Source organism: Heterocephalus glaber, unplaced genomic scaffold (genome assembly GCF_053883595.1).
Source record: "Heterocephalus glaber isolate CG9 unplaced genomic scaffold, H.glaber_assembly_v1.0 deba00001606, whole genome shotgun sequence".
Taxonomy (NCBI): Eukaryota; Metazoa; Chordata; class Mammalia; order Rodentia; family Bathyergidae; genus Heterocephalus; species Heterocephalus glaber.
This window is the reverse complement of record NW_028258377.1, coordinates 5073910-5088893: the sequence shown is the minus strand read 5'-3', so window position 1 is coordinate 5088893 and position 14984 is coordinate 5073910.

Here is a 14984-nt window from a genome sequence, read left to right as displayed (position 1 = left end):
GTATACAGTGGTGTAGATTGCTTAATGCACATGGTGCCATGGCAAAAAGGAGAGTGAGGGTCAGAAACAAAACAAATCTTCCAGCCATTTTAGGACTTCGAAGAGGCACCTGTTTCTAATTTTCCCCAAGGTCCTAAGGGTTAGACATTTAACTTGTTCAAGGCCACAGAGTAGGGAACTGAACCCAATTTGAAATCCAAAACCTCTAATATGCTGCTGAGGAAGTTCCTCACATGCTTTTTGAATGTTTTTGTTGTTGTTGTTGTTGTTGTTTCAGGGTAGTTTTTTCACACACCTTTTTAAAAATAAATTCTCCCTTCTCTAAGACTAACATATTGAAGTACTCCAAGGTAGCTTTGTTCTTGCAATTAGACACTTTGTCCTCACAGATGCCTCATGAAAAATGTGTCAAACTGTTAAGAAATATTAAGCAGCGATAGCAGCAAAAACTATAAGAAAAACATTGTGAGGATGGAAACACTGGTTTTCTCTTTACTTCTGTGATTCTTTCCTCACTCAACCAAAACAAGGTATTTCCGAAGGGACCAAGGTGAGCAGCTGCTTATAACAGCAAACTAAATTATATTGCATGATTTTTAATGTAACATTACTTAGATTGAATGAACTATGTGATCAACTGATTGTGAACTCAGTTAAACAGACTGCTAAATTCATAGTTCAAACTTACCCACATGAATTTCACTTTTAGACATCTTCTATTATTTCTTGTGTTCATTTTTTTCTTCATCCAGTCCTAATGTAAACTTTCACCACACTTTTCACTTGTTTTTGATATGGTCTACCACATGCTCTACCTGGTTCCAGTTTCCCTGGCTGTCTAAATCTATCATACCAATTACATGTTAATCTTAGAATACATGTTTTAAAAATATTTTCACATACGACTTTGAGATTTTCTCTTGGTGTCCTACTGCACATGGTGTCCAACACAAGCTCTGAGTCACCCTTTAAGGGTGGCTCACTAGTATCCAGTCGTCCACCAGTCCCTTGATTCAGTTGGTGAAATGTGTCTCCTTACCATCATTCCTGAATCAATATGCTCCTGTTCCACTCTGACTCCTTGCTCATGCTGCCTGTGTTCTGGAGAGCCCTTTTCCCTCACCTGGATAGCCCTAATTTTACACACTCTGCTGAGGTACTTTGTCAAGTTCCTCTTCTCCACTGAGGTTCTTTGAAATCCCAGCTCCCAGTCATATCTCCTTCTACCACACACTCCACCATGTGGCCTCTTTCTGGCATGGTGATTTTAGGTCCACCTGTCTCTGAAGTTGTATCTCAGAAGGCTATAAACTCTTACGGTAGGATCACTGCCTTCCACTAGAGCAGCCAAGAGTCCTGTTCATCAAACTCTGGTCTGCAAGCAGTGCTTCATCTCCTTACTTTCTCTATCTCAAATTGAGATCTGATTATAATTTACTCATTTTGCTGGGACTGTGGAAAAACAAGTCAACATGTAAAGCACAACTACATTTTGGTTTGTGTTGGGTTTCTCTAACTTTGTTCCTTGCCACAGTTCTGGCATCTTCTACAGAGCCAAGGGTGGGGAGGCAGGAGACACTGGTCCTCTGTCATTGCTCCAGATGGGATAGGTCTGAGAGCTTGTCATCTCTGTCCACAGTTTTAATGGTCTTCTGCTGTTCCCATGTCATGCTGGGCGCCCAGGAATCTTTGTGAAGGCTGCTTATATTTCTGTCAATGTGCACAATGTGGCCATCCCTCTCTGGGCTGGCAGCCTTCCTAGTGGGCTGCTTAATGTGGGACACAGCTCCTCTCTACTCTTGGGACTGGCTCCAGACCTCCGCCTCTTCCATCCTTCCCTGAGCCCAGGGAATTGGGGAAGTTTGGGGAACTTCATCATTCTTGTTTCTTCAGGATATGAATAGAGAATCTTTTAGGCTTTTATAAAACAAAGACACAAAAGCTTGTGGTTTGCCCTGTTTTCCACTCTATTGTGTGCCTCTCCAGAATGAACAGAGATCTGATCTTGTGCTACAATGGGGGTAGGGTGAGAGCAACTTATTGAAAAAAGAGAAAAAATGGAAAATACAGAGAGGGAAAAATAGTGAATATATAAAACTAGTAACCATCTGCACACATTTCTTGATTGTTTCCTATAGTTCCTTGCATACAACATTGGTAATAATACAGGAGACTAATAAAGCCTTCCTCATTTAACTTACGGAGCGCTTTCTTTACATTTACAAAGGAAACAAAAGGAATGTACTGCTGTTCCAACCATTTAGCATTTTAATGTGTTCTCTTCTATTTTGCTTTATTTACTTTTATAGGTTTAACTAACATGGTTACAATTTTAGCAAAAATGCATCTTCTTTCTAATATGTGCTTTTTCATCCTAATATAACTTCCATGTGTTAGCGAGGGTGGAAGGCAAAATGTAGAATCTGTTTACAGAAAATAAACTATCAATAGCATCAGCAGGTAAGTAGGTGGCAGAGGAGTGTGTGCTGGCAGGAGAAGCCCACCTGTGCACCTAGTGCCTTGATGTAACTCCTCATTTGCTAACAACATCCACTGGGTTCTGCCAGGTACAGCGATCTGAGCACTTCTCTTCATCCAAGTTAATCCAGGGTAGTTCTGCTGGATTTCAAAGGTGTCTACAGAAAAAGTGTGCTCAGGGAATGCCCAGCATCAGTAATGGGTTGTTTCTGCATCAGCCTTAAAGGACCCAAAAGGTCAAAGCAGCAGCAGAAGGTGGTGTTGGCATCGCATTGGAGGAGCACTGCTGGGCACATAATAAGCACAGTAGCAGTGTGTGTGATTATCATCATCATCATCATCATCATCATCCTCCTCATCAGATCTTTGGGCTTTTTCTTTTTTTGTCTACTATTCCCTTCTTGATCATGCCTCTTAACAAAACCACCAAAAAGACCATCTCTAAAGTGTTTGTAATTTACCATTCTATCCAACATACTACAATTGGAACTGCAAGAGATTTAGCATCCTCTGTCATTTCTGGGCACTTAGACTTATGGACTGTGCATAGCCATTGATTTGAAACAGTCAGCTGCTCTGTGATTTTTGTGTTCCCTCTGAGACTATAGACAACCAGGTTTCTAGTTAGTCTGTAATGTGTCAGTGTAAGTGTGTCAGATGCAAGAAATCAGAACCCCTACAAACACTGGCCTAAACAAACACTGAAAGCACATGTATTGATATATATAACAGGAAGCCCACAGGTAGGCTCTCCCTCCCTCTGTATTAGTGCAATTCTGAGGCTTTACCAGGACCTCAAGCTTTCTTTCCATTTTTCTTCTTTCACTACAACAATGGAAGACTCATCCTGAGGCTAGACTCATCTCATGGTGGTAATTTGGCTGCTAGGAAATTCCCAGGGTACTTGCTTTCACATGTGTCCTTTCAGAGAGCTGGAGAAAAGAGCATTTCCAGAAGCTTTCAGAAAAGAACAATGATACTTTTTTCTCAGAAGTTCTGACAACATCCCCTCCAGTCTCATGGGTCCACATGTTGTGTCATTCACACTGGCAGAAATCACTATAGCCAGGGGAGGGCAACCGACCAATGGGCTCAGACCCACACCCACAGTGGGCACAGGGGCTTTTGAGCCCTTTCAAAGTGCAGAAGCTCATAGAAAGTGTGGCTACTTGAAGAAAAAAATGAGTCCAGGTCCACAAAGAAGGGGCAGTGGATGTTGGAAGGGTCACCGGAGTATTAAAGGTAGTCACTGTGTCATCTGATGAAAAACTGAGTTTTAACATCTGAAAGTATTCTGCTCTCTGCTAAAAATCTTCTATCACCTCATTACACTCAGTGTAGGACTGATTGTTTTGATTTTGTTTATTTGTTTTGTTTTGAGTCAACAGCAAACATTATGATTTATACTAGCTTGAGCACATGGCACTGTAACTGTCTAAGCACTGGGTCAGAAGACTCTATCTTTGGCAAATTCATATGAGAAATGGCTACAAAGGATTGAGTGCTTTAAAGATCTTATTCAAAAGTAATTCTTCATGATATCTTGCTTTTAAAAGAGAATTTCAGTGGAATTAGATTTTAACAACTTGAACACGTGTGGATTTTTCCATTTTAGTTTCTAACTAGCCTGATGAACTAGCAGTGGATAATATATATTTGCCAAGGTGAGCAGGCACTTCAGTCTCTGATCACCCAGCCGAAGTGTGAAAATCTGTGGTTCCCAACATTTCCCACCCAGTCCCACCAGAAGGAATGTATTTACCCTGAGGAGAGGCTCTCATGTGCTTTTCTCAGCACTTCCATATTTTCCTTACCCATTTCCAACTTGTACACATCAGAATGCACAGAAGCAACAGACTTTTTCTTATAGATATGAACTTGAATTGGCACCAATTTATGAAATGAAAAAAAGTTATTCTCAGACTTTAGTTATTACATTAGTCAGGTTAGGCTGGATTATACTACAGTGAAAATCAGCCAGTGTCTGAATGCAGCATTTCTTTCTCATTCTGCGTGAGCTCACAGGGTCTGCACTCTGCTAATCATGGACCTTGGGACCTGCAAGTTGCCCTCCCAAAGCAGCCCATGTGGGCACAGAGCTGGGTGGAGGCAATGTTATGAACAGCAAACTAGTCCTCAATGTGTTTACCCTGGGATGACCTTACATCATTACAATTTTATGACCAAGATAAGTCACATAGGTTATGCTATTTGGGGGCAGGAAAAAAGCAATCTATCATACGGTCAGAGAAGGAAAGATGGAATATTTATGCAAATCCTAATTGCCACTACAGATTTAAAAAGAAAAAAAATCATCCATAAAAATTAAGTATGACTATCTCACTGTTTACTTTGTCAATTATACTTCTTGCTATCCAATAAAAGGTATTGGGCAACCACTTAATCTGAGGAGAGCCTTCCTGGACAGTTTTCTTCATGTTTGCTTAATGGGAAAGAGCACACACACACACACACACAGGCACACACTCTCTCTCTTTTTCCTTCCCTCCTTCCTTCCATCCTTCCTTCCTTCCTTCCTTCCTTTTCAGTTGGATATTGAAAAAGGACCTTGTGCAAGCTACTTAACCTCTCTATGAGCACTGAGCTACATCCTTAGCCCAAGAGGGACTTTTTGGATATTCCACTGATGTTTACTAATGTCAAATTCTACTTTAGCAAAATTTAATAATGTACATATATACATATCTACATATGGTGGCATAATACATAAATAAACACAGGCCAGTCCATAATGGGCTCAAAAACAAAAGATGAAAATGGATGTAGAAGAACCCAGTGAAGAATTGGACTGAAAATGTAATTTAAATAATTTTCTGATATTAATTGATAAATACTCATATATATGCATACTTACAATATTTATGAAAAATCTGGAAGTAGGTCACTAAAATGCTGATTGTAGCTAATTATAATAGTAATTTAATATTAATTTGTATTTTTGAGTGGTATTTTCTATAGGAAATGTCCAAAAAAATAATGTTCATAGGAAAATAATGACCTCCCTGCATTTGTGGTCAGGGAAACAACTAAAAGCAGTTTGGGCAGGTGCAATGCTCTCTCTCTCTCTTTGTTGTGGTACTGGGGATTGACCCCAGAGACTGGGCATGAAGCTATCTTCCCAGTCCTTTAAAATTGTTTTCCTTTAAATTTTGAGAGAAGGTCTTGCTAAGTCACTAATTGTGTCTGTGGCTGAATGAGCCATATTTTTTTTTCCTCATCCTTCCAGAGTGCTGGGATTACACATGTGCACCATCACACCTGGCTGGTGAAGCCAAATTCTCAGGTGGTCCCAAGGTTTCTGCCTTCTCAGTGTGTGCATGCTATAGTATCCTCTCTCCTCAAGTGTGGGTGGGATTGTGAATGTCAGCCACAGCACTCCTGTATGTTATGTTACATGGCAAGAAGATTTTGCAGATATAAATTAAGAGTCAAAATTCGTTGCTTTTGAGTTATTCAAAAAGGAAATTGCCCTCGGTGGGTCTGAGATAATCAGGTGACTTTTGAAAGAGACAAGCAGCAACAGTAGTCTACTGTGGGCCTGGATAAAGTAAGTTGCTAGGCTGGGGGACCCTGAGTGGGAAGGGCAGAAGGCAGCCTTGAGAAGACCCGACTGACAGCTGCCAAGCAGAGAGGGGCCTCAGTGACAAGGTGCCGGAAAAGGAAAGCTGCCAGCAGCCAGGGTTCGTGGGAGACGACTGCACCTCAGTAGTGCTAGCACCCCCAGCCTGTGCTGTGCCTGCAGCCCAGTAATACCCTCAGCAGAGAACCCAGCTGACTGCTGCCTGGACTGTTGACTCAAGGGGATTGAGCAGCGATGAATCTGCGTTTGTGGTAATTCATTATGCAGTGATAAAAACTGAACAGCAGTGTCAACTACTGCCAAAAGATTCTGCTGCATAAAATCAAGAAAAAGCAAGATTTGTAAACATTCATCTTCAAAAGGAGAAAGAGCTTCTTCCATTAGAAATCAGGATTGGAATTAGCTTCGTGGAAAGTTGCTTACTGGGAAGGGAGGGAACCTGCTGGAAATTTTCTACACCTTAATGTGGCTGCTGAATCTGAGTACTGCTGTTTTGACACACAACAATTCGCTGAGATGTCTGCTGAAGGCTCTGTTACTTATGTTTTGGTAAAAAATAGTGAACTGAACCCATGGAGCTTGATATCAATACCAAAATTCTATGAGGTAAATCTGTGTGTCTTGTCCATGATAGACACTCAAGAAATACTTTGATTTTAGTAAAACATACATAACATAAAATTTACCACTTGAACTATTTCCAATATCCAATTCAGTGACATTAAGCATATTCACATTGTTGTGCAACCAATACCATTATTCATCTCCAGAACTTTTCCATTGTTTCAAACTGGAGGAAATACATCTTACTGGTGAGACACCTGGCTCTGTTTTCTTTTTACCATGTAAACAAGCCAAAGAACAGTCCAGAATGACTGCAAGGCACCTCTCATATTGTGCTTGTTTATGTGTGAGCTTGACAGTGCTCTGATATGCTCCCAGGTTTTTGTGAAGTAACAATTCTTGAGAGATTACCTTTTATTCTACCCAACATCATTGACCAAGGTACTTTTTATAATCCCTTTCCAGACCCACTTTTCGTTACTTCCTCACTCACACCCTCTCTGTTGTAATGGGTTCTGTAATTCTCACAACGTACCCAAACCATTTGACCTTGGCCATCCATCCCTATTCCCTTGAGATACTCTCACACGCTCCCAGGCCTGACAAACTTGCATAATTCATGCATTTAGAAAATTTTACTGAGCATTTAGTCTGTGCTAGTTCCTGGAGATCAAGTAGCATTTATAATCTCATGGGGAGATAAGCCCTTGTCTTTGCAGTGATGGTTCAGCTATCAGCTCCTTGTGGAACTTTTTCTGACTGCCTTCTTTCTTTGCCCTACTCTCCCCACTGCACCCTGAGGCTGTTTTAACAATTGAGGTTTGCAACTCTCTCTGGGAACTCTCTCCCTGCTTCATCTTTTTGTATCTGTGTCTCTTCTACTTAACTGAATGTTACTTGGAGACCAGGCTCTGTCTTGCCCACCTTTGTGTCTTGTGTACCTGGCATACTGCTGAGCTACTGGTGGATGATAATTTAATATTTATTGAATGATTAAGTAGTGTGTTGGGTAGGGACTTTATGGTTATAATTAAATTCCAGGTGCTACCTAGATATGATTCTTTAACATCTGTAGGTTACTAAAAGTTCAGTTAATAGTTGTAATAGGTGGAGAAAAAGAGGAGGACACTTTCAAAGTCTCCTCCTTTTGAAGGATTTATATGATTTTAAACAGAGGGATGTAGGAACCTGTGAACGTTGACTCCCTCTTCTGGAAATGGGCTCCCTTTCTGATTAATTAAGTTGGATATGGTACAGTATAAATCTCTCAATGCTTATTCCTCTCATTTCATACATATTAATGAGGGCAAGCAAACAGAGCAAGTGCGGTGCTGGTGGTGGGAATCATTTATTCAGCAATGGAAAAAATAACACCAGGATTTAGACCCCCTGCTGAGTTGGCGCACAGTTTTTTAAAGATTTATATTGGCAAACTCATTAAGTAGCTGAGTGCATTAAATAAAGAAGGTGTCATTGTAAAGGTTAGAGAGGATGTCTTGTGTTTCCTCCACTTAGCCTCTCACAGGTGAGCGGAGGGAGGACCTGGTCTCTGTGGCTCACTCCTTCACACTTCACAAGGGGCTGCCATTTTCAAGTTCCCAGCTTCTATTAAAAATTAATCACAGTGTTCAGAGAAATTTTAGAGTTTCCAGGAACTATAGAAAGATGAATTTTGATGCAAGATATTGCAGTAATGCTTGGCTCCTTTACACCATATGTATTTCACATTTTAAAATGTGGGCTATCATCTCATTAGCAAAGAGAATTTATTCTGAACACATAACCACAGATTTTATGACCCAGCCTGTTTACTTACTACATGCTAGAAAAAGGAAAGGACAAGACTGTAGAGGGTGGCAAAAGCTGGCTGGGGAAGTAGGAGTGACCTGTTAATTACAAGATCCGGGACACTTGCATGGAACAGTTCCCAAAGCCCTGCTTGTTGTGTTGACTTCTCCTGGGAATCCAATTGGATGCCTAGACCTGATATTAACCTGAGGCAAGGGATCCCAGCACCACCTGTGGACCCAGATGTAGACGTTCTGAAGGGTTTCCTTCAGATCTGGACAGTACAAAAGAAAGGCTGCCATGAGGAGCTGGTGCTATCATAACCTTCTACGGCTTATATATTTTTATCTTTGCTCTCACTTTTTTTTCTCTTTACTTGGCCCAAACTAGCTCTACAGAGCCAGTTTCTCCCCCACTCTTCACTTTTCCTTTCTTGAATAAAGTTTCCCACTGCTTTTTGCTGTGGTGTCCAGAATCCAACTCCAGAAGGAGAGACGAGCCAACCAAACCCGGTAATGTTTAGTTGGCAAGACACTTTTTAGAAACAAGCTATTGGATAACAAGGTAACTCCTTAAGTTATTATTTTATCTATAGGATATTATTTGAGATCTTCCGGGAAGTAAAACAAGGGTTATTTTCTATAAGCCCTTACTTTTAGTCAGCTCTATTTGTATTCTGTCTGACCAATTTAATGTTAGCAAAACCAAAACAGGGCAATGTGAATTTCATAGTACATGCACATACTCTGTTCTTTTTTGCATGTCAGTTCAAATGGAAATTTTGTTAAATTCATAGGTGAAGTCCCCCACTGCTACCCCATGCTCCTAGGGCAGAGAGCCAGTCCCAGCACCAGGAAGAAGCTCCCCCACTGCCATCCCACGCTTCTAGGGCAGAGAAGCTGAGCCAGTCCCAGCACCTGGAAGGAAGCTCCCCAGCTGCCATTCCATGCTCCTAGGGCAGAGAAAGTGAGCCGTGCCTGCACCAGAAGCACCCCCCCACAGACACACACCGTGGAAACGAGAAGACACATAAACAAGCCTCAAAAACAGACTTCCGGATCACCTACAGCAACCCCAAAGGGAAACGAGATGGAACAATCTGACACTCAACCACCTGGACTCTCCGAACTGCCAAAAAAAGAGGATCTGGGAAAAATGAAATCAGAAATAATTACTCAGATAACAACAAAGATTGTGCTCATGTTGCAAGACATGATTAATAAATCTAGAGAGGACACAGATTAAAAAACAGAGGATCTGAGGAACATAATGGAATCCCAACATAGGAAACAAATGGAATCCATAAAAGAGATGCAAACTGATTTCCAGGAGACTAAAAATTCCATGGAAAGTCTGCACAGCAGAAAGAACCAATGTGAGGACAGAATTTCAGATATAGAAGATAAGATTGCAATTAGTGACCAGGAAAAGAAAAATTGCTGAAAAATTATAAAGGAACACAAGAAATCAATCCAGCAGCTGCTAGATGGTGCAAAGAAGAATAACATAAGACTGATTGGAGTCAATGAAGAAAGAGGAGAGAGTGCAGATGACATAAAAAAACTGTTCACAGAAGTGAGGGCAGAAAACTTTCCAAGGAGGAGAAAAGAACTTGACATACAGATAAGTGAGGCATATAGGACTCCAGCTAGACTTGATCAAAAAAAATCTACACATAGGCATATAATAGTTAGGATTCCAGAAATCCAACAGAAGAACAAAATTCTACAAGCAGTGAGAGAAAAGAAACAAATCACATACAAAGGAAAGCCCGTCAGAATCACAGCAGACTTCTCAATGCAAACCCTCAAGGCAAGAAGAGCTTGGAATGATGTATTTCAAGCCCTAAAGGAAAACAGCCTCCAACCTAGATTGATGTACCCTGCAAAACTATCTTTCAAAATGGATGGAGAAATAAGATACTTTCATGATAAAGAGCACCTCAGGAACTTCATGAATACCAAAGCTGCACTCCAAAAAATTTTAGACAATACCCTAGGAAAAGACAGTGAGGAGCACAACCCCAGGAAACCCAGAAGAATGAATCCATTGGGCGTGACAAATTAAATGCATAGGGGGAGAGTCCAACAAAAAGAAAAAGTCATGACAAGGCTTTTAAAACTTTTAATTTCATCTCCCTAATGAGTGCATAATTCAATCTTGTTATTGTACTGATTAGTATTTTTCTGATTCTAGAGTTGCACACCATTCTTTGTGCTACACTGGCTATTTATCATCTTCTTATGTCTACTTTTTAATTGGGTTGTCTATTAATGAGCTGTAAGAGTTCTTTATATATTCTGGTCATAGGTTATATGCATTGTAAATATGGTCTGTTTAAGGACTACTTTTCATTTTAATGATGTCATTTAAAGTTCTTAATTTTGATGGAATCTCATTTATCAATTTTTTTCTTTTATATATCATGTTTTCTGTATCCTAGGTAGTTCTTACCTACCCTGAATTCATAAACATTTTCCCTTATAATTTCTTCTTGAACTTTTATACTTTTAGGCTTTCATATTTAGGTTCATAGATCCCTTCAAGTTATTTTCATGTATGGAAATAAAGGGTTGAGGTTAATTTTTTATAGATGGATACCAGGTGTTCTAGTGCCGTTTGCTGAAAACACTATCTCTTCCTCGGCTCTTGAATTGAGTTTATATTCTGTAAAATGCTAATGTTAAATAATCTTTCAAAACTCAGTGGACCATATATGTGTGGTTCTATTTCTAGATTCTCTGTTTTATTCCAATGATCTCTATGTCTTTCCTTACACTGCCTTGATTACTGTAGCTTTAGAAGAAGTCTTAAAATTAGGTACTAAACGTCTTCCAACACTGTTTTTGTTTTTTTTTTTTTCACTTTTCTAGGTCCTTTGTACTCCTACATAACTTTTAAATTTCAATATCCAATTCTTCATTTATAGCAAGTATACACAGACCTGAATTTTTATATATACCTTGTGTTTTCTAATCCTGCTAAATTCAAATACAAGTTCTAGGGGCTCCTAGAGATTTCTTAGTATTTTCTCTGTAGATGGTCATTTCATCTACATATAAAGATTTTGCTTCTACCTTGCCAATCCTATCCTAATTGTGTCATTTTATTGCCAGACTATTTTGGTTGGGCCTAGGTTTCAAAGTTTAATGGACAGATAAAGAGTATGCATATCTGCCCTTGTTCCCCACCTTAAGGAGAAAGCATTGTATCTTCTCCGTTCATGTAAGGCGTTCTCACTGGAAATATGGAGTACATGTCTTAATCTGTTGAGAAGTTTCTGTTCTACTTCTAGTCTCCTGATAGCTTTTACCATGAACAGCTGTAGAATTTAGTCCAGTATTTTTTCTCCAACTAATGACAGGATCATATGGCTTTTTCCTTTCCTCTGTTAAAAAGATGACTTTTGGGGGTGGATCTTCCAATACTGAACCAACACTGCCATCCCTATGACAAAATCACTTTCTACATACTGCCAGATCTGACTTCGAATAGTTTGTTTTGTTAAATGTTCATACTTTTTTCTTCTATTATCTTTATCCAGTTTTAGGATTAGCACAATGTTGAGTTCCTAAAATGAGGGGAGAAGTGTTCCTTTTTCTTTCTGCTTTAATTGTTTGATATAATTTATCAGTTAAAATGTATATGAGCCTGCTGTTGTCATATAGGTAGGTTTTCAAGCTAGGAACGTACTTTCTTTAATAGGTGCTATTCAAATTTTATATTTCCCCCAGAGTTAGTTTCATTAATTTGTCTTCCAGGGTACTTCATAGAAGTTGTCAAATTGATTTCAAAAAAGATTTTTGTAATATGCTTTCTATATCCTTTTAAATTCTATAAAATCTGTAGTAATGTCTCCTAGATCTTGATATTGTAATTTAAAAAATGTATAATTGATATTGTGTAATAGGAAGAAAAGGCCTAAAGGAGCAGGGGAAGTGGGAGGGGTAGGGGAAAGGAAAAAATGGGAAAAGAAAAAATATGAGAAAAGAAAAAAAATAGAAACAAAGTCTTTGCAAATAGGGAAGGGTGGAGGGGGTAAAGGGAGGGCAGGGGAAGGGGAAAAAAATAAGAACCAAGATACTCATGTAATGGTGCAAGATCCCAATGATGAATGTAACTGTATTTTATACCTAAAATTACCAATAAAGTTAATGGGAAAAAAATAATAAATTCATTGGTGAAGCATTTGCATGTGCATATGTGTGGATATGTAAAGAAGTTTGAATTTGTTCATTAGGAGACTGAAATGAAATAATCTTTTTACAAGAGAGTGAGTGACTTTCTATTAGTTTTTTCCTGCTCTTTTGCTTCTATGTATGTTATGGACGTGAAGATGTAGGAATAATTCATAATAGTCAAGTACCAGTGGATGACAGGGAATGGTGGTGCACGCCTCTAATCCCAGCACTTAAAAGGCTGAGGCAGGAGGATTGCCATGAGTTTGTGGCCAGTCTGGGCTGCATAGTGAGTTCAAGGCCAAGATGAACTACATAGCAAGACTCTCTCTTTCTCTCTCTCTCTCTCTCTCTCTCTCTCACACACACACACACACACACACACACACACACACACACACACACACAGTACCAGTGGATTGATTAATTGACAGAGTGTATTTGTTTTGATGGTGTTCAGAGTAAATGTGGAACTAAGAAAAAGGGCAGGGTCTTGGCTGCCTTCATAGCCAGCTAGAAGCACTCAGCTTCCCTAATGGCCAATGTCTTTTCACTAGAGAAAGGGACACAGTTGCAAAAAATTTTTATATTTCTTTGCTTTTCGTATTTATTTTTCCCATATGTTTTCTTTCATGTGTGTCTCAATACTCTATTAGCAGCAATTTTTTAAAAACCCACTTTTGTTTTCATTTTGAGTTTTTCATGCACACAATTTTTTTTTCCTTCCTGCACTGGGCTCTCAGCTAACTCTTCCTACCCCTTTTGTCAATAATCTGTTCCCAGGGGACTGGATCTATTTTCTATGTTTTTATGGCTGAATCAAGATAGCACAGGAGTTGGAGTATAGACTTTTTCTTGTTTCTTATTTTACCACAAAAGTAGAGGCAAGTGGGGTGGTGGGAGGAAAATTTTAACTGAAGGTGAGAAACTGTTCACACCATTTTATAAGAGGTGTTTCCATTGTAACAGTGGCTGAGTAGAACTAACTATGAATCAGATCGCATTTCTTCCCATTGCCTCTGCAGTGACTGTCAGAGGTGGGTGCCTCTGCTGGAGAGAAGCAAGATGAAGGAACTTAGTTAGCAAGTCTTAGGAGGACTGTGATACAAGACACTCAGTGCAAACCATCAAGCTTTGACTGCTGGCTCTTCCATGTTGTCGTGCTGGCCCTTCAGTGAATCACATCCACCATGTATCCTGTTACCTCCTGGAAAAGATAGGGAACAAATACTTTCTTTTCGGGGCAGATGTAAGGACTAACTAACCTATGTGGCACAAAGCCTGACCTAGAGTTGATGGTTTTATCAAGAACACCAACAGGTTAATAGTTTGATTGAATGGCTCTAGACAAGGAGTAGAGGTGAGACACAGTTCCTTGGAAACACAAATGAGTTCTCTCTGAACCAAGAAGTAAGTGAGCCAGAACTCTAGCACCCACCTTCTTCCCCATCCCACTCCCCATGCGTAAACGCTCTTTCTTGGAGGTGAGGGTGGGAGAAAGTGTTCAGGCTCCTGGCAGGGTGGAGGGGGACATGGTTAGACATCAGTACCTCAGCCCAGTGGTCTGTCCCAGCTGTGCCTCGGAGAGAGCTGCAGTACCAGGTGAGACACAGGCGCAATGCCCTGAGAGCCCTGTGGAGGCAGCTCCTTCCACCAACTCTCAGCTCACTAGCTGCAGGATCTGAGCTGACTTCTGCTGAGAACTCTTTTCCTTTTTCAGTACTGGTGATTGAACCCAGGGCCTTCACTGTATTCCCAGCCCTTTTTTGCATTTTTAATTTTGAGGCAGGGTCTCACTAGGTCACTAACTCCTTTGAGTTAGGGGCATCGGAGCTGAACCCATGGAGTAAAGGTGTCACCTAATCCCTCTGGCTTGACCCTGGCTCCAAAGTCCCTTCACTGCTAGGCTAGAACCTGGGTGCCACTCCCTTCCCATGTGCCCCTTGCCTTCTCAGAGCTCTGTGCTGCTGCTTCTCTGTCCCATGCCTCACACCACCAGCTGCCAGGCTCCTTGGGACAGTTGCCTTCCTCATCCTTACCTGTGAACACTGGGCTCTTCAAAGCCACGCCAGCATTGCAGCTTAAAATGGCAACACTCACCACCATGAGGAAGGGACAGCCATACACAACACAGTGAGGCCTACAGGGACCTTCAGCTTGCCTGACAGCTCCGGGCTCAGAGGGACTTCCAGAGGGCATTTCCACGTCACACTGAGCTCAGACTCGCAGCCCCAAGCAAAGCCTTATTTCTTGGTCAATGGCCACGACAAGGCCTCAGCTCAGCAGGTCTCACAGGGATTGGAGCACAGGCCTCACAGGAGATGGTTGTCCATGATCCCCAGCATGATTCTGTGACCATACCCGTGGGGTTTAAT